This window comes from Strix uralensis, chromosome 1 (assembly GCF_047716275.1).
Source record: "Strix uralensis isolate ZFMK-TIS-50842 chromosome 1, bStrUra1, whole genome shotgun sequence".
In the NCBI taxonomy this organism is placed as follows: Eukaryota; Metazoa; Chordata; class Aves; order Strigiformes; family Strigidae; genus Strix; species Strix uralensis.
Genome location: NC_133972.1, coordinates 168,355,629 through 168,380,542, shown reverse-complemented (window position 1 = coordinate 168,380,542; position 24,914 = coordinate 168,355,629).

Genomic DNA, 24,914 nt, shown 5'->3' with positions numbered 1-24,914 from the left:
ATTTGCAATATTTGCATTTTCCCCCTGAGTTCCACTGAAAAAAATATTACATGTCCCTCATCCATTGATTTAGCTAACGTGGTCATTGTTACAGCCACAGATTTAGAACAACAAATGGCTATAAAGTGCTACCAACAGCTGGAGCAGATGCATGGAATGACCTTTTGGAGATTGTTTGAGGAAACCTTGTAAAATCTCTTTTTGTTGGCTAAACCCATGTTTACTGCATAGCTAATGTTTTTTCACTGCCTTATGTGCAGTTAAAGTCAGTAATTTGGACTGACACCAGTCATAACTTTTCACGCTTCATGGCAGCCCCCACCTAAGCTATTAATTTACCACCTGCTTAAGCTCCTGAAGAAATGAGCTGTCAACAATTTTTCTTAAGCAATAACTAAGAGTGCTTTCAAACAAAGGAAGGCCTTAGGAGAATGGAATAGGTACAATATGCTAATGATTTTAATAAAATTATTTCACACAGTTCATATGGAATTAAAAAGTTGAATGTTGAGAATATTTATCAAACTTCTGAGCCTAGTGTCAGTCCAATCTTTCATTACCAGTACTGTAATATTACAGTAGCTGGGTTAAATATGATGGTAGAATAGGGCTGCTATTCATTATAATTACTTTGGAATTTTCTAGCATAACTGTTATCAAAATTAGATTCAAGATATTATGCCCCTGAATATAAAAGTTTACATTTCAAATCCTGGTTGACAAACACAAGCTTTCCTAAACCTTTGAGTCAGAAATGTATCAACCATCTTTCATGCATGGAAGATTATATTTAACAGGAATCCCTTCCATGCTGTCTGGACGCTAAACTTGGGCTGGATGGTTTAACAGTATCTTAGGTTTAATGTTCCACATTTTTTGGTTATCTTTTTAACAAGTAACTGTCTGAGTGAGTGGAGTTGTGACCCTATGCTTTGAGACTTTTTCTGCCAACACTCACAAACTACTGAATGCTCAAAGACCTTTGCAGAATTTTGAAGTAAAATCCAAATCCAACTCATTAAACTATATTTTTTCTTGGGGTAATCTGATTCCTTAAGTTTCTATAATGGCTCTAGTGTCCTGTATAAAACTATACTTTTTAATGGATTTTCTAGGTAAAGTAAATCTCCTTGCTTCACTCCACAGCATGGACAATTCACAAAGACTTGGCTAGGAGGCTCCACTTAGTCAAGTGTTCTTGTTCTGCCCACTTTTGTGGCCATGGTGAGCTCCAGCTATGCTATGTGTGAACCATTGATCACTCTTAGTATTTCTCCTAATTTTATATTTCCTCCATTTTACTAATTCCTGTCTTCCTGAGTTGCTTCTGCCCTGCAGTCCATTCTGGAGGTCTTGTGAGAATAATTCCAATATAAAGCCTTTTGCACAGCCATCTACACCTTTCTGGGTGCTGTAAGTAGAATCTTACAAAAACAAATATTCCTGATTTCATAATTACTCATAACTATAATTCTTCCTCACAAGTTTATTTGCCAGACAGTTGAAGAAAGCAGATGTGAACAGAATAAATGCCTGACACTGAGAGCTGTGAGTAATTTCAAAATATAGGTGAAGACAATTGCAGGTGCTCAGCACTTCCCATGGCTAGTTTCCATGGCTTTACACGTGCAAAGGAACAAGCTCTCTTTACTTCTAGGGAAACCAGAAGGTGTTCTGCATTCTGTAGAAGTGATCAGCTAATTCCACCCAACTTTAAGTCCTTTATTAAAGTACATAATTTAGGCTATCATTTCTCTATCGCTCCTTCTGTAATCAGTGCTGAGCAGAGGTATTTCAGCCTGTCTGTAAATTGCAGCAGACTCTGTAATTTGCTTAATCCTCTCCACTGCATATAAGGAAACCAAAGACGTTAAAGATACATCGGTCAAATGTCTGACACAAATCTCTTCCATCATCCCCAATCCTTTAAGACCTCAAGTCATCAAACTGTTAAGACAGCAGTGAAGTATCATTTAAATCTTGTTGTGTACATTGTAACTCAACTGTGCATTTAAAGTTAAGCACTTTACTGAAGAGGGCTGAGGGAAAAAAAAGGTAAAATGCTCTGTTGAATTGGGACCTTATTCTCTTACTGATTTGCCCAAGGTTATTTTACATCTAACAAAAGATCTTTGCTGCCTTTTGGAACAACTAAGATGAGAATCATTCATTACTTTTATGGGAGTTTATGAATGATTTTCATAGACTTGGGGTATATGCTTTGTTATATAGTAAAGAACATGGAAAAAACCAGTTTTGCTGGTTAATCTGGAGTCCCATGGCTCCAATAGCTTTCAGCATCTCTTTTATAAATGAATTTCATGTAACCTTTCTAGGTAGGCTTTACTCCATAATTACATTTTGTGTTGCACAAGAGAACAGATGCTTTTTCATTTTATTATGTTGTAACTCAGCTATCCCATGATAACATTAAACAGTATTACCTAATTAGCAAATCAGTAATGCCTAGAACCTCAAATTAGGTTAAAGCTAGGTCAACTAATAGCCTGACATATAATGAGGTGCATGTTCCTGACTAAGTGTTTTTTTACAGTTGAAATATAGGGAGTTAGAGATGAGAAGAACAAGACTGTTGCATAAAGGTTTGTATCACCTTGTTATCTGGGCACGTGGAGACAAAACTTTGACTATAACATAATGTGAAGTTCCACTTGAAAGAGAGAAATCAGGTCGTGAACACCAAATGGAAGGTAGTGGCTCTGAAAAAAGGGCTGAGGCTCACAGTGTACATGAACTCTCCCTTCCCAGTGCAATCAAACTGTTAATGCAGTCCTGGCTGTTTAAATAAGTGACTAGAGAGCACCTAATCAAATTCCTCAGTAGAATGTGGTTGACACTAAAGAAAGTGTGTGCTTCTTCTGTTCACATTAACGAAAAAGGAATCTTCTAAATCTGGAGAAGGTGGAAAAAGACGGAGTATCTGAGGATGGGAGAAAACTTTAAATGGTAAAAAAAGGGTTCAAGCTGTTTAGTTTATCAAATAGAATAGTGAAAGGTGACTTGGACACTTTTAAAGTAATTTCAATGAATGGTTGTTGGCTTTTTTGTTTTAAAGAACCTATAAGGCATAACGAGAACTAACCTCTCAACACTGAAGCTGGGAAACTCAAATTAGTTTAAATCCATTAGCAAGGCTCATGGAAGTAAAGGATTCTGTGTTTCTTTATATCTTTAGATCACATGATTTCATGTCTTTCTGGAATTCTTCATTAACATACCAAGATCGAGGTCTCAGTAAGTGGTTCCCTTGCATATTGTAGACATAAACAATATATCAGAGTCTGTGTAAAAAAACTGCTGTTCCCCCAAAACACAGTCCCACTCCTTACCATCTTGCTGGTATTTTTTCTGTCTCTCTACCCTAGCTCCCAGCCCTGTGGTTTCACCCTGTTTCTCAATTTAAACAGGTTCTGCTTTCTAACATTGGAATAGTTCCCCTCTCACCCCTCTAGTGAGATTTCTGCAGAAAGAGCACACTGTTTTGCTTTACTGCATGGTCAGTCAGTCGGTGGTCAGAGCTGGTGTAAAGGAAAGGGTAGAAGTGTGGTGTCAGGAGGACACAAGAGGAGGGGGTAATCACAGGGCAGAGGAATAGTCCTCCTGTAAATGGGAGTGTAGATGAGCCATAATGCATAGTACCCTTAACTCTGTTAATTAACAAGCACAGTTTCCAGAACTTTCTTAGAACTGCACCTTCTAAGTGTTTTCATAAGTAATTGTTTCATGCTTTTTCCAAGGTGACAAAAAGTTTATTACAGTACCACAGACTAAACCAAAGTTTCTTCAAAGCAAGGGTGTGATAATTAAGAGGCAATTTTGAATAATTAAAACAATTAAAGAACTTTACATTTACTACATTGGTATTTTATTTTTCACACTGTTTTCTAATCAGGTTTTAATCTTCTGGCCATCTGGTTTTATCAGTTTCCATTTGGAATATAATAAATATTTAAATTCACAGCTTTTGTTGAAACCCAGTGCACAAAAGCTATAATGATATTCTTCTGTTTATCCAGCTCTTACTTCAAAAGCATGAAAAATCAGCTAATACATAATGTTAAGTCCTTAAATATGATATATTTGAAAATGAGTTGTGTGTGAAAAAGTCAATAATATATTAGTAATAATCTCAGCCTCTTAACAATTTAAAGGTGCACTACTCATCAAAATGTACATAGCTATTGCTTCATTTCATGGTCATTCATTCATTCTTTATCTGTCTCTATACTCTTTTTTTTTTGAATAGACTGGCTTCCCCCCACCTTGTATGTTTTTAGGAGCATTTAGCTCAGTTCAGTTCTTACATATGAGTTGGATTCCACATTATTATTGTTCTTGTTGCTGTTATTATTATTATTATATATTATATAGTAGAATTAGAATTATAGAATTATTTTATCAACAAAAATATATATCTATAATATAGGAGCAGGATCATTGACTTTATAGCATTGTTCTTTAATGCTTATTAGTGGAATATTGCAATCTTTTTTCACAAATAAAAGTCTAATTATATTTAAGTACTTGATTAATGGGAAAAAAGCATATTTTCATGAATTATCATCTGGTAAAATGAGACTTTTATTTATGCATTATATATTCATTATTTAGCCTTAATCATTAAAATGCTAAAAAGATCTAGGCAAACAACCATGTAACAAAGAAAAAAACATAATAAATTGTAAATAGTGAATCACATCACTGAAGATAAATACTTTGCGAACATTCCCTAGGCTGATATTTTTCATATACACCATTTGGCAATTACACAACTAAATGTCATTATTGGCCTGCAAATAGTTACTGAGAAAGAATAAAGGTCTACATCACTGTGTCATTAGGGATTATTTGTTGCTGATTTAAGACAATTCAGTTTGCTCTCAAGCAATACAGGGATTTTAAACCACTAGAACTGTAAAAAAAAAAAAAAAATCAGGATAATTAATTTGCTAATTCTTTTTTGAAATTAAAAGTTTTGAATGTACTCTTTCTCCTAAAATAAAGCCAAGATTTTCAGTAGTGGAAGGATTCAAGAATGACTTTTAATGACTAGCACTAAATTCCACAGCAATTAGGAGATCAAGCAAATAATCTCCTTACTCCTTTGTTGTTTATGTCTCTTATCTAATCCTGTATTTACAGTCTTATTAAGAGTTATATATATGTTCCTGACTTTGTTGGGTCTTTTCACAATGAACAGAACTGAGAAAATTATTAATTCTTTTGATAATGAAAGTCCAGAGTTAAAAAGGAGTTTGCTACAGATTCAGATTCTTTCATTGATGTAAACACATTAAAATTAACTTAAAATCAATCCACACTACTTGACAGGACACATTTATTCATATTATTTAAAAATCAACACTTCTGTCTAGTCTAAACAAGAATATACACTATGAAAGGGTCTGAGGTTTCCTGAGTCACAAACCAAAGAGCAATAATACTGTGTGTCTACATTAATTTTCTCATTGCTGTAGTTTAATTTTCGTTTTGCCTATAGAGCTGATGAAATTGTAATTCATTTATTAATTTGTTTTCTATTCTAAACTGCTAGTGTATCATAAATAGTCCTGCAATTGAAAACAATTTAAAATGTTTAAAAAGAAATGCTAAGGTTAACCTTTCAATTTGGATTCCAGGAAAAATAATTGTTCAGCCATTAGCTATAGCAGAATGTTAATATAACTGCCAGGAATTGTTAAAAGAAAAATGTTTGTGCCACACTAGAAGCAAATAAATAAATAAATGCAGCCAATTCAGAGTAAATGAAAACATATTGACCTAATTTCCCAGTGACTGAAAAAGCTGCATGAAGAAGACCTGCTGGTATAAATTATGTATTTCCTATGCCAGTAGAGGAGACAGGAATGAGTGACTGGTGACCAAATTTTCCCTGATGATTATATTTTTATTTTCTTCTGGCCCCTCAGTGAACTGGAAAAAGTTAACAATATTGCATTATCAACATCAGATTTAGCATGCTGTATTTCTAATGAGCTGGATGCCTCCAGAAGAGAAAATTGGACGTAGAATGAAGAACAATGATGCAAGACCAGGAGAGAAAGGAAGAGGCTTGGTTCCTGCCTTCAGCTTTCCGTAGCACAATGATGATAATTAGAGAAAACCTTATCTTGAAGAGACACGTATCTTTAATACCAACTGGAAAGTACAAGTGACCCATTCTTCATAATATGCAACTTGCAGAACTTCATCTGAAAGTAAATGACTTGAAGGACACAAGCAGCATCTTAACTTACATGAGGCCATTCATGAGTTTGAAGAGCTCCACCCTTATATCATATTGGTAACATTTTCAAAAATCAGGAGTCAGAGCTGAACTGTGAGGCCAGTTTAAATGCCACTAGTCATTTGTTTTTCTAAAAATACTCTTCTGATTGTCTTCTCAGCCTTGAGATTGTGCTGACTTCCAATTTTCACTTCCTTTCTCCATGATCTCAATGTCTGGAAAAGTTTATAGCACAGGTGTAGTTGGGCCTAGAAGAAAATTAAAGAAAACTACAAACATCACATCATGGAATGGGGAGATAGCTATTAATGTTCTTACACAACTAACACCTCCATAAAAGCTGCAGCAACTCTAAGCCATTAGATCCTACCAAAGCAGGAACTTCATATTCCTCCCCTCAGCCCTCCTCCAGTGCTCTGCTGCTCCCAGGACAAGTATCCTCTGTAAAACCTTCAAACCTCATGGACACTAAAACACAGAATTGGCTTGATTTTGTTGTCATTGATATTTTTCACCACAGTTTTTGACTTCAGAGAAGAGTTCACTGACCTGAAACAGCTTTGGAGAGGTGCTGCAGGTTGACAATTTGTCAGCATTCTTGAATTAGAGGATGCCCATTCTTGCTCACTGGAAATGATGTCTTTTCAAAAGGCTTTATGATCTACTCTGTATATTGATAATTGCATCACCTACAGTCACTATTCCCTGTCTTCAAAACCAAGAAGCACAGAGTAGTTTTGTCCACATTTCTCAGTGCTAGACCTTTCTGAAAGTGACTGGTCACACTTGCAGCATACAGCACTCAGCCTTGGGTACTCCATGGTCTATGTACTCCATGTAGTGTCCCAGAAGTCCTAACGCATGCTGATGTGTGCTTTAATGTTGTGTGTGCTTATGTTGTTTTGCATTGTTTTGGTTCAAAGTGCAGCAATAATGGAAGGGCTGTGTAGCAGCCTTGTAAAATGTTGGTGTTTTATACCAGAAACTTGAAGATATGAGTTGCATGCTCTGGGTATAGGAAGAAAGTATGGGAACATGCTTGCAGGTATAAATGCTGCTGCAGTGACATCAAGGACTGCTGAGAACAAAGGGAGACAAAACTCTCTTTCATCTACTGTTTATTGGGACAGGCTCCCGAAGGAAACTATTTGCAGGAACCAAGTTTCATTTTAGATGGAATCGAAAGATCCCCTCCAAAATATGGCCTCAGAATACACAGCATTTATGCAATCTGGAGAATGAGAACTGTGAGCTAAGCTGTCTGGCAGGGTAAACATATCTTTCATATCAGCAATACAGCCATCCTTGCAGTTGGGTTTATATAAAGGTTAGCTTATTTTTATTTCACTTATGTGAAATGAAAACAACAGGGAAAAGATAGGGAAGGGCTAGCCTTTTTTTCTACCACTTACAAACCAATTGCTGACAGATCTTTAACTGTGGTAAACTGCCCATCTATCTGGCTTAGCACATGATCTACTCCTCAGTACCCTAGAGCTTAATCTAATATTCTTAAAACTAAATTAACTTAGAGTGTGAAATTAAAAGAGAGGGAAATTATGCACTTATAGTGACAGAAAACAGATCTTAATGGTTTCATACCTCTGGTCTAAATGTAGTTAGTGTAAACCTTAAAAAAAAAAAATCTAATATTGCCCAGATAAGTTAATAATTTTAAAGGAAAATCAGTAATATTTGAATTACTATTTAATTTTCATTCTTGTTTTCCTGAAAACATCATGTTTCTGAACATGGCAGTGCAAAAGACCAGTCTTACATTGAGCATGCCCACTTCATATTGATGGTAGAAAATGGGTGGAATTTCATTTTAGGTATATATCATAGTCAGTGGTTCATACTTATGTCACAGTATGTTTTAAAATGATAGACTCATCCAGTGTTGAAGGAATATGAAAGGAACAGTTCCTATTTCTGTCACCTACCTAAATACCAAATGCCAGTGAAACATGGACCTACCTCAGGGTTACTGGGGATGATTGCATATTTCCCAGAGGAACAAAAATGCAGATGACACAATCCTTGGTACACCTAATTGCACATTTCCTTGTGTCATGCAAAGCTGTTGCAGCTGTATATCCTCTCCTTTTTCCTCACTGAGATTTTGGCTGCATTATGGATCCACTGATATAGATCCTTGCCCATTTTTGCTATATAGGAAAACAGAAGAGGTTGCATCACACAAAACCATATCAAGTTCTTTTGAAGGTCTGGGAGTTTGGGATCCATCAGAGAAGTGTCCTAGAGCCGCATAAGCTCTCCAAGTTCACCAGAATAAAGTGATCAACATAGTGGCCTCTCAGTGTCACAGCACAGAGTAAAGAGCCGAGAGATCAAGACAGAGTAGTTGTGGAGACAATGCTTCTGATTTATATAGTAGCTGTTGCACAGTTTAGAGTCAGAAAGCTCAAATTCTGTTGACAGAGTCCCACTTAAGTTGAACAAAACTCACCTTAATGTTGCTGAGCCTAAGATCCCACTAAGAGCCCTAAAAGAGTTTACAGCTGCCTCTTCTTATTGGAGACTTGGATCCAGCTTGAAATCTCAGTCAGTTTCATGGGATACAAGTGCTCCAAACTGAATCTAATGCCAAAACGTAAACTACTTCATCAGGTTCAACTGGGTTCAAATTTTATTGCAGTTTCCCAAAACTTATAATAAATGCCTTCATTAACAACCTGATCAAAGTAACTACACCATGTCAATTATTAAACTACTTAATCCAGAAATGAGCGATCAGTTTGTATTCTTTAAATATTTCAAGTCAGTTTCAAGAGATGAAAATGAAATACCTTTGTGTTTGTTAAATACTCACAAAATTTCTCTCTTTCACACTAAATGCAGTTCTCATTAAACACTGACTTTAATCTAGACCAATTATGAGCTATTTTAAATGTGGTTAAAAGAGTATTTCTGGTTTTCAGTTATTATTTGCTGGAATCAAAATAACAAAAAGTACAAATTCCCCTGCCCAGATTTCTTGCTAAAATCCTGTGTTTGAGTGAAGCTGACAAGTATAATTTTCTTTTCTTTATACCAAATAATGGTGAATACAGTCAGGACTGTGCGTTCACATCAGCTCATAACCAACTTGCTCAGTTACAGCTATAGATGTTTTGCATAGATATATATTTTCTGCTAATAATTAAATAAAACCACTATTTAAAACACGAAGATCAAGTCATATTTTTACAAAATGTAGAGAACAATATGTTTTGATTTCCTCAGACTTTGTGAAACATTTTAATTTACTGTGATTCATATACATTTACAAGATGTTCTGCTAAAGCCACATGCTCACATTTTAAGAAAACTTTCCATCTAAAACAAGTGATATCTCTAGCTAGAACGGATGACAGAAAGTTATTTGCATTCTCAAATCTCACATCATAAATAGCACTTATTCTTTACCTTAGTAGGTGACTGTATAAACCAAAAAAATGATTGAACAAACATGTGAAAAAACATATTCTAAAACAACATTAAGACAGGAAGTTGGAAGACATATAGCTAATGAGAGAAAAATATTGAAAAATTAGAGGTGAGCTGAAACTTCCATCACTGGGCATGCTCCTGAGCAGCTGACCTAGAGATATATTTACAGGTTTCATTGATTTCCCAAGCCTGTGTGATGAGGGAGTCACAAAATCACATTAATATGCTGAGGAAGCCACATAAAGACACTGCCTGATGTTATGAAGACCACTGGTGGGAATCCTCTGAGGTGTCAATGTCTGGCCAAGCAGTAATATAAGATGGGCTTTGGGAATAATATTTGTGCAGAAGGTATTCTGGGGTAGTCTTTGGCAGCAAGTTATGAGTACCACTGATACAGGGTGTGGTGGGTTGACCTTGGCTGGATACCAGGTGCCCACCAAGCAGCTCTATCACTTCCCTCCTCAGCAAAACAGGACAGGAGGAGAAAATAAGATGGAAAAAAAAAGCACCTCATGGGTCAATATAAAGACAGTTTAATAAAGCAAAAGCAAACGCTGCATGTGGAAGCAAAGGAAAACAAAAGATTTATTCCCTACTTCCCATGAGGAGGTGACGTCCAACCACTTCCCGGGAAGCAGGGCTTCAGTACACGTAGCGCTTGCTCCGGAAGACAAACATCATAAATAACTAATGCCCCACCCCTGCCTTTCTCCTAGCTTTTATTGCTGAGCAGATGTCATATGCTATGGAATATCCCTTTGATCAGTTTGGGTCAGCTGTCCTAGCTATGTGTCCTCCTAAGATCTTGCTCACCCACAGACTCCTGGTGAGGAGGAGAGATTGTTGGAGAGACAACCTTGATGCTGTGCCATCATTGCTCAGCAGTAGCCAAACCACCTTTCTAGCTACCAATACAGAGCACAGCATGATGAGGGCTGCTATGGGGTAAAATGAACTCCATCTCAGCCAGACCCAATGCATAGGGGAAAAATTTTAGTGGGTTGCCCTAGCAGTCGCCTACCAGGAGGAGTAGACCAGATAGAGTCCCATCAACTGCAACAGAGAGATAGATGCTTCTTGTCCAAAGGCACAAATTTTAGACATAATAAGTATCTTCTGAGAGAGAATAAGGGTGAATGAGGAAAGGTAGAAGAGGAGACAGGCTGAACTCCTTTGAAAACTTTCTTTTGTTGAAGACCCCAAATATAAACCTGCTACTTAGTCATGTCTTGATAAAATGTAACCCTAAATATCATTGAGTGATTGATTTATATCTGTTTGAAGTGTCAGTGCTTCTTTACTGTTGTGTTGTATGTTCAGAAAAAGAAATGCCTTTTGCTATTTAAAGAATTACTTTAAAGAATAACATTAAACCAGGGACTTGTCAGAAAACCATTGCATTTTAATGTGCCTTGAGTTTCTTCCTTATGCATCCAGTCACTTGTATATGTTTCCTCACTTCTCAAGGGCTTGATGATGAGATATTATAAACCGGAAGTGTGTTATCAAAGCCATTCTGATATGAAAAGTTTGCACATACCAATCAAGAATTATCCTTTGTTACCAGTTAAGTCATTGGGTCACAGCTGTAGCAAACTCACACCAGAATCAAAAAATACTTCATTTTTTTTTTTTTTTAATGAGAGATGGATCTGAGACCTTTTACTGGTGGAAGTGAGGAAGAAGGAAAAGAGAAAAGAAGTAAGCACAATGAAAAAAGTAATAGTGTCCTGAAATGTGTTTCTCTGCTAACCAGCTCATTACAGGCATTAACTGAGTTATGCAATTAAACTAGAGCTAACACAAATGTTCGAAATGTTCACCCTAATAAAAGAGGAAAGGGAAGAGACGGGCAGAACATCTCAGTGACTTCACTCTGTCTCTATAAAGGTCAGAAGTCATGTGGATTTTTAAAAGCTGACCAAACCCAAACAGATGGAGGTGAAAACAGGGGCTGACATGTTTCAATCCAAAATCCAGAAGAAATTGGCACAAAAGCAAACGGTTAAAGTAAACCCCTGAAAGGAAGAGTTGTGTCACATGTCTAAACAATAGCAAATGCGGTTCCAAAGAAGGAAAGTGAAGAGAAAAGGAGGCAAACAAGTTCTGGTTCAGTGGTAGAACTAGAAAAAAAAAAAAAAAACAAACCCAAAAAAACCCAACTTTATAGAAATATTATATTATTCAGAAAGTAAAATTCTGGTCTTGCAGGGCTCTGTTAGGGATTCTGGAGAGGGAAAATAATATCTATGGTTTGATTCACTAATGTGGAGGAAGAAACCTCACATTTCTGTTTGCTATGTAAGGCACAGCATTCACACTGCAAGTGGGAGCAATGCCTGAAAAAATTTCATCCACTTCATTTTACCTTCAGTAAGCAACAGATTACATGCTGCTGGCTTGTTTAGTTTCTCCTGTTGATAGTATACTGGATATATGTATTAAAGTAATTAAAACTGTTCCAGGGCCAGGGCAGCAGTTTGACTATATTTGAAGAAAGGGAAAAGACCTGTAAGTGTGGTTTTAAGCTTGGCTGCATCCCATGGCTATACTTGCCCTAAGAAATGTCAGTGAGTGTTCTCTGAAAATTCAAATGTGATTTAGATATTATTAATGTATTTGTATGGTCCCATGTTCCCACAGACACAAACTGAAATTTTTTTTACTGTGAGGGTGTACAAGCACTTGAACAGGTTGTGAAGAGAGGTTGTATAGTCTCTATCATTGGAAATATTAAAAAAATATTTGACATTGGAAATATTCAAAACATGATTGGACATTGTCCTGGGCAATGTACTGTAGCTGACTCTGCTTTAGTTAGGGAAATAGGACTATATGATCTCTGGAGGTACCTTCTAACCTCAGCTATTTTGCGACTCTATGTATTCTTGTGCCTATCTGCCTGTGCTAGTTGAAGACTTCCCTGATTGTTGTGTGCTTTGCAAATAAACAACTGTCTCAGCCCAGCTCTTCCCTTATGCAAATTCATCACCTGCTGTGGATGAAGAATAATTCTGTGTTTCTCCCTTAGCATACTGAAGTGAAGGTGATTGCTGACTTTCAGTCCTTTACAAATAAGCCTTAAAGAAGCAAGAGACAATTTAATGCCAGCCTCAAACATTATTCCTTTAGGGCCTTAAAACATTTTTCAACATTTAATTTGGAATAGCAACAACAACAAAAAGAGGATATTTGCTATTGTGGCAGCTGTGAGTTTCAATCATTAGATGAGTAATCTGATAAAGTGAACTGAGAATGGGCAAGCCAAATAAACACCTATTGTGCAGACAAATATGGATGAACTTCTGCTGTTGTCAGTACTTGGAGATGCATGGAATTATTAACAATAATTTAGTGGGACAGGTCGTACCTCAACAAGTTAAATCAATAACAGCACTGAAATCACTGCTGAGTCTCATTTGTAATGAAGGACTAGAATACCTGACCTTGTCCCTCTAACAAGCATGCTGTCATTAACAGAATACATAATGAAGGATAAAAGCAATATTTCAGACAGCCTTAAAAACTGGCTTACAAATTAAAGCCTCCTCATGTAAATTCACAGGTTAGATACAAAAAAAAAAAAAAAAAAAAAAAAAAATCAAGCATGCTGTTGGTTCTTTTATGCTATTACCACCAACTTTGAACAAATGATGATGAGTGCATGACCTGCTCCAAAACAAGGGGCTCTGAGTAAGATTGGGAACTTTTCTGCTCCTTTTGGCCCAGAAATTAAGTGAGATGAATCAGGGCTATGTTGTATCCCTGTTATTCCTGGAGAAGTTGAGCTACTCTGCATTCGAAAGGTGAAGTCAAGTTTTGTCTCAATCCATGTCACTATCCAGTCAGATTCAAGAGCAATATAACTCTTTTACCCAACTCAAACAGAAATATAGCAGAAAATCTACAAAAATAAGCTTATTCCCATTTTATATTTTTTTCACTTTAAATTCCCTTGCAGGAGTTAGTTACCTTAGTGATGAATTTGAACCATAGTTTGCCAATACCAGAGTAAAAGACTGACTCTGTGATAAACAACTGGACAGTTTCCAGCAAAATCTACAGCTTCTGCATCATACATCTCTTGTGGAAAAATACAAGAAGAGTAGTTCACTTTATAAAAGCATTTTGTATGATAATTACAGAACTTTATAAATTAAGCCCCATTTCTTATTATTTTAACAACAGCTATAACACTGTATTCATCTTTATCTATTTTAGAATATTATGTATTATTGCATCTGTAGTCACCTCCATGTAAAATTGAGGGCATTTGCAAAGTTCACATAAGTGCTTAAAATTTTTTTATGGCATAGTAATTTTTTAGTGATGGAAACTGTACAAGGTGGAACCTTGTGGAAGGAGAAGGTATGACTTTTCATCAGATTAAGATGTGGTTTTATATTTTAGTTTTCCTTTCCTTTTTTTCAGAAAAGTTACACTTTCTTTCCTAAATAGGAGTCAAATATTCAAATTATATAGAAATATGGATTTGGACAACAACTACTGAAGAGGATAAGGAGAAAGAATAAAATAAGAGAATGGAAAGGAAAAAATATTTTAAAAATATTTAATTTTTTGTAGCAAAACTGCAACATGAATCAAAATCAGGCTACAGTTGCAAAAAAGTAAATCTCTGATTTCCTGGTTAGGTTAACTTTACAGTTTGGTAACCTATGTGGAGGTTTTTTTTAGTTTGATGAGAAATGGAAATGTCAATGGTAAAAAACTTGTATCAAACCCAAAGTGAAATATCTACTGGTTTGGGTGCAAAATACAAGTAAAATTGTTATCTTGTTTGCCATCGACTTTATCAGAAGCAAAAGGATCTCCTGTCATTTTGAGGTTATTTAACCTTTTTGTTTAAACTTGATTCTTCTAAATTAAATCATTTCTAAAACAGATAATGCTGTTTTGAAGAAAACAGTTCCAAAGTTTTATTTTACTACAGCTGAAGGCAGCTCTTTGAATATTTTGAAAAAATTTCCCCAGTTTTGTTGTTTTTCATGCTGTTATTTTGTGCATTTGTTTCTTTTCAGCTGAATCAATTTCACAAAGTATTAGCAACTTTTTTTTTTCTTTTTTTAAATGTTTAATCTGGTTCTGAACTTTTAACCATTTTTTAAGGAAAATAACTAACTGGCTATCTCATTCTTGTTATATTATTCTTTATTACTAAATGGCTCCAAAGACTCTGTGTCTCAAAATTGAGAAGAAAAGACAATATACAATCAATCTGGTGCTGACTGGCCTTGGCTTTTAAGTTATATGCAAACCAGTTGGATGGATGAACCGGGAAGGCTGGTCATATCCTCTGCTTCTATATAAACCAAAGAAGGATGGTTGGTTGGGAAGTCAGTCCCAGCTCCCTCAGCCTTTCCTCATAGGACAGATGACCCATACCCTTAATCATCATCAAGGCCTTTCACTGGATCCTCTCCACTATGGCTATTCTCTCTTGTGCTGGGAAGCTCAGAACTGGACACAGTACTCCATGTGGGGCCTCACCAGTGCTGAGCAGAGGGGAAGGATCACCTGCCTCAAACTTCTGGATAGACTCCTCCTAACAGAGCCCAGGATACCATTATCCTACTTTACAGCAAGGACACCTTGATGGCTCATATTCAGCTTGGTATCCCCCTGCACCCCTAGGTGCTTTTCTGCTGGGTGTCCCACAGCATATATATTGGTGCATGGGGTTATTATTCCCCAGGTGCAGGACTTTGTACTTCTCCTTGTTGAACTGTCCCAGCTACCTTCTCATGCTGGTAGCTTTGATTCTTCTCTAACTGCTCCCACCTTGATATATTGCTTCCTGGACCAAATGCATAAAATTAGCACCTAGCCAGCTATAAGCAGGCAATAGTTAACTTTTTTCATACTCTCATTCCTGTGTAATCTCACTTTATCGAGGCAGAGGACCCTTTGTGATTAACAGATCTCTGGAGGCAGTGAAGCAACTTGATGGAAAATGAAAGCAGGATACCAAAATGCAGGCACAGGCGAGATGAGGAGTTATCAATGGGAAGGAAGGACTCCCCTTGTCACAGAGCACAGCTTTTCCTGTTGCTTACCAGCTGTTCCCTGTGACAGCTCACCCTCTAGGGACTTGGACAAAATGCTGGAGAAATGATTATTCCTCAAAGTAACACACCAGCAGATTATCTAGTGTCCCGAGGGACACTAAAATAGAAGCACATTGACTATGATAGTTTTTTTCTCAGAGGTGTTTGCTGGAGCAGGACAGGATTTGTTAGATGTTTCAATGATATGGAGAGGATTTAGGTACATTACATTTATCCCCTGTTGAGCACCTGCAGGCAGCACATAACAAGAGTACATGGTTTCAGCTTTTATCTCAAGCTTGATGCCTGAGAATGGCTACTATCATCCTCTCACTGTAAAGTTGCTTTTGAGAACTTACTGGCTTGCATGCCTTGACTGTCGCTTTGAGTGGCTTAAGCATTTAAGAATTTATTAGAAGCGGATGTAAGAACAATAAAACAAGTATTATTAGGACATTATGTCATGCTGCAAGACTAGCAGAACAAGTGGCTTGGCAAGCTGATGAAGCTCAAGGGACAAGCAAATTAATGATCTCTGATTGGGGAACACAAAAACATGCAGGGCAGTGAATCACCTTTTGCTGGTGAAAAGAAGAAGAAAGAGAAGTTACGACATTTTGGCTATAACCTGTCTAAACTTATTTTTGTGTTTTGGTTAGCTATTAGCAGAGTATTTTTGATCTTGGTCAGGCCTTCATAGATAAAGTATGGATTTATTGAAAAAATAATATCTTCATTTCTGTTTCAATGGGAACAAAAACTCTTGCTTATATCCTCCTTTCTTTTAGATGACCATCCTTTCCAGCTGTCTAGCAACTTGCATGCACATAGAACCTAATAAAAAATATACTTATTTCAATGCAGTCTTTTTTTGACATGCTGCAGCTAAACAGGAAACACATTGCTCTTTAGTCTTTGACAGTGGAAATAAATTCAGTGCATAATTTTATTTTTATCCTCATTTCTGAACTGTCTGACTGCTGCTGGTGAAATTGCTATCAAATCCAGGTCATATATGTGTCTAAATAAAAGGTGGGTTTCTGACTTTATTTTCTTTTTAATGGGCAGCTGCAGCAAGACACGTTTTTTATTTTTAAAGGGCAGCTGCTTTTGAAGGCTCAAAAACAATCTTGTTTTCTTCTGTGGATGTAAGTATCAAACTTTAAGCTTTGGTCCAAACATATTTTTCTTCATGATTCAGCATAGCTACAAAAAATGTAACATTTATAAGTCATTTTTTACTGCACTAAATACCAGGATTTATAATACTTTTTAGTTTTGTTTCCTTTTGTTTTCATTTATTGATTATTAAAGAAGTCTTGTGCACCATAGAATCTGCATAGGATAATAAAAGCACCTAATGAATTGGGATTAAACTCCAACCTTATTTCAAAACTGTCACATCACTGTGAGCTGCAACACACAAACCTCAGCGAACTGGGGTGAGGGAAAGGCAATGATCCTTCCCAGCATCATTCCCAAGATCATCTCTGTTTTGCAATGGGGGTACAGCAGGTGTGCTGTCATGATGTTGGCACCCCATTAACAACAGGTACCCCACTGTGCTCCCCCATCCAACAGAATGGGTGATTCAAGTGGCCTAGGTGCCTTCAAGCTGTTTTCCACCTGGGAATGAAAACTATTTTTCCTTGAAAAGGGCATGCCTTGCAGCTCAACAAAGCAGATGAGGACCTGTTGTAATTCTGGAAAGCCTGATGGTGCAGTCAAAAATAAGTCAGGGAATGGAGAGTTTGGTGGTACCTGAAGAAAGAGGGAGCTTTTCTTGGTCCCACTTATTGTAAGGTCGGTGAAACAGCTCAGTAGGGGAGAGCACAGAACTCCCCTTCCCCTTCCCCTTCCCCTTCCCCTTCCCCTTCCCCTTCCCCTTCCCCTTCCCCTTCCCCTTCCCCTTCCCCTTCCCCTTCCCCTTCCCCTTCCCCTTCCCCTTCCCCTTCCCCTTCTCACGTTTTTCTTTTTTCCAAATTGAACCCACAAACTGAGATTTCTGTGATTTCTTGCTGACATCCTGAGCTTTTATTGTATTTCCATATATATGATAAATACCTGGAGCACTGAAGAGGTGATAAGGCAGGATATAGTGGGTCTAAATACATTAAAATATGATTAATGTGCAGTGGCTTAGACCAGCAACAGCTCTAATGCTTTTTAGTTGTTAAAGATATCTACAGAAAATTTTGTATACACACACCTGTAAAACACAACAGAGGTTTAAGAGAGCAACATCATACAAAAGTTATTGTACAAAAAAAGAACTACCACTGAAGCACACAGTTGTATGGAAAATACTTATCAAGTGCTTGCTGAAGAAAATCACAGGAACCTCAGGGTGTCAGTACCTTGCAATTTTCTCCTCTTTCCTTTTTCACATTTAGCTTTGTTTGACACAGACAAGTTTAGGAATAACCGGGAAAATCACCACTGACAACTTTTGTTCATTTTCAAATACTTTCTGTGTATTGTGCCCAGATTGATGCAAAAAACAACTAAGAAAACAATTATTTGGGATGGGTTTCAGTCTTCCCCTCCACAGGCTAACCTGGCCAACACCGGGACACAGATATGTCACCACCATGTATTTGCAAGCTCTGCAGCACATTAAATCTTTAGTGCAAAAAAAAAAACCAACCAGCTTTGGAAACTTGTTGCACGTGATTACCAAGAATGCCAAACAAACATTTCAGCAAGGGTCTGATTGAGAGAGACCTCACTGTTGCCATGAGCCACTCCAACTTAGATGATTAAGATCAGAACAATTGTTGTTCCTGTTAATGATACAAGACCAGAACAGCCCAATCATGAATCAAAGCCCCACTACGTGAAAATATTTCTATATGTAAAATAAAGGAAAGAACTTGCACCAAAGATCTGAGGCCTGGATGCATGCTGCAATATTTCAGGCTTCTTCAGCAGTTATTGGAGAGAGCAAGAAACACCTGCAGAAAGTGATGCAGTGATTAAGTGAGATCTTTCAGCCTATGGAGGTGCCTTTCTGTCTTATTTTTCTACTGAGAGGTCCTAAGGTATAAAGTGCCTCAGTTTAGTGGTTGAGAACCTCAGTTTAGTAGGCAAGGTTCAGTGAAATTCATTCACATCTTACAGTGTAAGATACAGAAACAGATGAATATAGCTGAAGAAGATAGTCTAGCAACATTTACTGGTGTAATAAACAGTTAAGCTCCTGTCTGGAGAACAACACAGCAGTCCAGATACAGGCTTCTTCTCTGGATTGCTTTCCAGATATCATTGACTATATAGATTAAACCTCATTAGTTGCCTAAACATATTTTTTATTGTATTTTGGATGACCTAGATCTCTGGGGTGCAGGCTATCCATAGGTCTCATGTTTTAGCTGTTTGTGAATGTGGATGCCTTAGGAAACTGAAGTTGTCCAAAACAGAACTGAATGAAACCCAACCATCATAAAAATCTCACAGCATTTAATCTGCCTTTCCACTATCAAGTATTTGGTAGGATTCATAGCAGAAGTGAATTTTAAGGTGAAACTTGAAGGAAAGAGTTATCTAACAACCCAAGACTCAGGCACTATTGTAAGAAAGATCCCAAACATATGTCTGAAACAAGATCATGCTAGTTTTTCCAAGGCCAGTAGGTAAGTGTTCATGACAATTCATCTTAAGGGTGCTTTGATGGGATGTTTCCCAAGGTGTGCCTTTCAAAATTCAGTGAATTATTCATGAACACTACAGGTTGATTTCATCTCTACGAAAAATTCATGACCTCTTTATTCACTTCTTTGCTACTGCCAGACTTGTCAGGGCTCAACAACTGTTTTAGTAAAATGTCATTCCAACTACTGTGCATCATGGAATATGAACTTTTCTGGACCTAAGAAATGAACGAATCACATTCTGATTTTTCCAGTATTATTTGATATTATATAAATTAAACTAAAGCTGTCAGTGAATCAGTATTAAAGGTCATATATAATTTCATCACAATCTCTCAGCCAATTGCTAAAAGAAAACAAAACACAGACACTTAAAGTTTAACATATGAGTAAGTCTTCATTTCTCTGTTTCAGGAGTCAATGCATAAATTATAGGGAAAAAAGATTTATAAATGTCTATTGCAAGATGTTGACTAATGTATTTGTGCCATATACCAGTTAGACAGAACTGTGCCTTATTTAATGAAAATTATCTCCCTTTAATGGCTGGTTTATGAAATGGATAATTGTCAAGATGGCCAGAAAATAAGTGCTTTTGAATGTATGGCTGTGGTTTCTTATTTGAACAGGACTTACTTGTCCTGATCGCCTAAGAGAATCATCAGTGTGAAGAAAAGAAAAGGAGAGAAGAGGATATTTAGGAAAAGTCTTATTTCAGCCTTAACTTGCTAATATTCAGAATGTGTGCTTGTGAGTTAGAAAACCCAATTGTCCCATTTCCTCTCTATCCTTCCTGCCTCTGCATCATTCTCACAAACTGTTGTCATTCTCAGTAAATAAAACTGTTGATTAAACACCAATACTCTAGTAAATGCTGAAACTTAAGCCTCCTCATTTGCATGAGAATGAAGTACAGAAAATAGAAGTAATCACATTCTCAATTCTACCCACTAGTGCAGGATTGGGTTTTTGGGTTTTGTTTTTTTTTATTTTTTTTTTAATTATATAAACCAAATCAGATACAGAAAAGAAAAAAGGTGGGAGCTTTAATTTTCTTCTATAATGGCTTAGCAAATTCAGATTCTGGTAGGCAAGTGATAAGGGTTTCCTGTATGGATACCCTGCTGTAAGTGGAACAAATAATTTTTAGACACAGAGACCTGCGAGACAACAAATCCACATGATGCTCTGGAGAGGGCATATGGAGATAAAGATACATTTTTATTTACTGTGGAAAAATATTGTTTCAAAAGGTCTCATTTCCAGACAGGATCACTTCTGCAGAGTGTCAAGTCAAGTTTAGAAAAATGCCTCAGGCACTATAACAGATGTGGGCTCAGAGCTTATGCTTCTAATTTGTGATCATATAGTACTCACGCATCTTTACCACTCACTGTAGTTTGTTGTTGTTCAAATGCTATGATTAAAATAGTTTTCATTTCTCCATCACACTGCCAGTCTAAGACCCCTAGCCTGCCAGCACTTAAATAGCCAGTAAGTAAAAAGATGCAAGTCATCTGACTGAGCCATTTACTGGTGTGCAACTCCCCACACCTTTGGGTGAATTGTGACCATTGCAACACAAAGTCTTTGAAGATCAAGATCTGGTGGACCTGTAGTTTATGTGAAGTAAGTTGTGTTTCAGGTGCCTGTCTTTATACAACTATTGAGACACTTGTGACATTATGTCCTTGAGTTTGAAGTTTCAGAAATCATAACTACTCATTTGCCCTTCTTCAGATAAATCAGTAATAGTCTTTCAAGTCATGGATGATAAACCTTGGGTAAAAAAAGAAAGGTACTTTAAATGTATTTTAAAATGATCTGCATAAATAATGTGTTAATAGCAGAAATCAGGCTTGAAGAGATAATAGCATATTGCATGGACACAGAGGAACCAAAGGACCTAATCCACAAAAGCATCTGGATTACCAAAACCCACTTACCAGCCATGTCATTCAACTGCACCTTCAGCCCCACCTGAAGAAACTTATTTTTGTCAGTGCTTTCACACTGGATGCTTTCAAAACTTTTCCACACAAAACTAAGTATTGATGGGCTAATGCTGCCTGAAGAACCGATTTCAGTGCATCTTTCAAATCATAGCTACTGTATCAGACATCATAAAATCAAAGCAAAAGGTAATATTTTCATTTAATCTCTTTTCTTTCTATTATTTTTATCTAACACCCTCGTGGCTTGATACAGACTTCTTGTGTAGTGAAACATCTTTTTCTCTGATACTTTCCCTGTTTATGTGCATGTATATTTTACTGGACTTTAAATTATTTTTCCTAAGGCAGCTAGCACCATTCTCTGCACCATGTTGACACAATTTCTCATGAGTCTAGTACTTTTGGGTGCATTAGGAAGCATCCAAAATCAGTTGGGGACTGCATAAAATTTCTCTGCTTGACCAGTTTTTATTAGCATCTCATTAGCCAACATTGTCTGCTGTTCCCTTTAACTTGGAGTGTTTTGTCATGAGCAGCACGATTACAACATACCTTTGTCCCAGCATCAAGACAGTGTTTGTACTAATACTAGGAAATATGGTAGAAAAGTTTCTTGTATTAGGTCTCATACTGCCTGCTGTCTTTGAGAGCTCTGGGATATCCCTTGACAGCAGTAGTATGGTCAAATTGAACAGTGGACGTCAATTCTGAGTCATTCAAGGCTGCTTACCTCTTTTAAAACCTGTTTGCTGTGACAAGTTGGTATGAATAAGCTGTTTCACCGAGTTTAGTGAGACAGCATTAATTTGCACCATCTAAGGACATTTAGCTTCTGTGTACACTCAACTGAACTAAAAAAAAAAAAACAACCCAAAACTCAAATGTGGTTTTTGTGTATTTGTTTGTTTTAGTTGGATTTGCTTGTTTCTGTTATCCACTACATTTGTTGAAATGATTGTAGTTTCAGGAGCTTAACATTAAGTATTCACATGCTAGAGAAATCACCACCCATAGTCAATGACACATGAGACCTTCTAGAGTTTTACGATGACAGATTGTTGCATAAAGTATACCAGAGATCAGGGAGTGGGCAGTGTATGCAAAATCATGCCAGCTACTGAAATTAAGTGGCATTTTCTTTTGTCTTTCCACCTGGGCATAATAAAAGGTCTCCAGGAAAGACACTTGATGATTGACAATAATACTTCACATGTTGTGTGTACCATGTGTATTGGATGACCTTCATCTGCTGTTCTATTAAAAGAGCAAAGTCATTATCTTCTTCAATAGGCAAAGTTGATATATAAAATCACCTGCCACCTGCCTCAGAAGAGGCATCCTCTGTGTTGTTCCTTGGAGATGGGACTTGTCCTTTTTTCTCCTTGTTTTAAAGACTACAGAGGGCATTGGATTACAACATAAGGCCTTAGAATCCAATTAGGATTTTCACTTTTCTCAGATAAAAATTCTAGGCTTTAGGAAAACTGATATTTTGGTACAATTCTAATTTAAATTATGGATGAATTTGCAGGGCAGATTGTCAACAGATGGCACTTGTTGCAGGGTGGGGAATACAGGCTCTTGAACACACCTTCAAAATTTCAATAACACAACTTTTAATTCCCTCTGACAAAACTAGGTAAGGGCAATGGAGACATTGCAGAGCTGGCAAATAATGCAAGAATTTGCATATACTGTCAGTACAGTTGTCTCCTTGGGACACGGTATGCAGAGTTTTACACATAAACATACATGCACATGTGCACACAAACATGTCCCCTCTCCAAGGGATGTAATTCCCTATTTCTCTACTGTACAAATGTTCACTGTTATGTTCTGCAACCTGCTGGTGGATCTGAGGACAGGTCTCCACTGGGCCTTGTAGAGGTTGGATGTTGGGTAGGAGCATCTCTATGCTGTCCCAATAGTCTCAGGGACTCCTCTCTTGAAGTTACAATGAAGTCTTGATGCTTTTTTGTGCTGTGTCTGGTCTTCCTCACAGGAGATATCTCTGCCCCTTACCTTTAAGCTGTCCCTGAATCATCTTGACTGCTCTGTCTAATTGGGATTAATATGATTTATGTGCAGGCTTTGTTTCCAGGCAGCCACCTTTCCCCATTTTAGGGTAAAAAATTAAGACAATTTTGTAAAATTTAATCATACTGTATTGTTAACATTGTTTACATTGAATTTTGCTTTGCTTTAGGTTTGGGGTTTTTTGGGGAGTGGGATGCTGGTTTTTCTGTTTGTTTTGTGTTTTTTTTTTTAAAGAATACAAAACCATCAGATTGAGATTATGTAGGTTAAGGCAAATGGTGTGTTTGTTTAGTGTTGAATCCATGATGACAGAAGAATCTGTCAGAGAACACAGAGGAGAGTTCAGAATACACAAAAATAAAAAGAAGTACAATGACCATGACTCTCATTACAAACCTCTGAACATACAGTTTAAATCTCCTTGTGCCTACAATTTAGAATTAGGGACAAATATGTATTTTTGCTGCAGTTAATAGGTGTACTAATTAATGAACTGGTATTACATTAGCCCTGGTTTGGCTGGTTAGTTACTAACTAAAAATCTGGCTGCAGAAAATGTTCAGTTAATTTAAGCAGTTTCCAACAATTTGATGGGAAGCAGTTCTAGGTACCCAGTCCAATGATTCAAACATCTGTGATGTCATGGAAATGCTGGTTTGAGAAGACTTTTCAGTTCATCCTATTTGACAGGGAGCATGTACTCTTTTTTGACCCCTAGCCATACACAAAGACGTGGCTTTTTTCTAGAGCAATACACAAGTCATGACCTTCTGACAAGAGTCCACATCTTTCTTTTTTTTCTCTGAATCTCTGTTTGTCATCAAGAGTCTGAAGGATGCAGAAGAAAGTGTATCTGAGGAACTCACTAACCTGAGGTTAAAAAAATTTTCTGTAACATCTATGTGAAACTTCTGTTGGCCGAAGCCTTGCTTAAAGCATTTGAGCAACAGCATTAATGAAACACAGATATTAGAGTAAAACATGGTTATGTTTTCATGCGGGTCTAAAAATTGTGTGGTACAAAATACCTACATATTCAGTTACAAATTAATCTGGTTTTCCACATGCAGTGGCTAAGTAGAAGTTGTTCTGTGACACCAGCCACAGGGGACAATGATAAAACAGCTATTATTGTTGTAAATAGAAGGGATAGATTAATAACTGCTTTGATTGAAAAACAGGAGGAAATACAAAAAATATGAAAAATTGATCTCTTTTCTCTACAAGGTGCTGTTGCTAAGTGATCAGTTGGTACTTCAGGACAAGAGGATTATTGCTCAATGCAGTGTTTGCAACCAAGTTTCTTTTCAACTTCTGTAAATCAGGTTTTTTTTTTTTTTTTAGAAGTGGAAGTGTATTTTGACAATCTAGAAATTTTTTGACATGATACCTTTCAAAGGTACCTTCAAGTAGCTGATAAAAGCAAGCTATATAATCTATGAAATTATTTACATGTTCTTATCTTCGCAATGGTGTTTTAGAA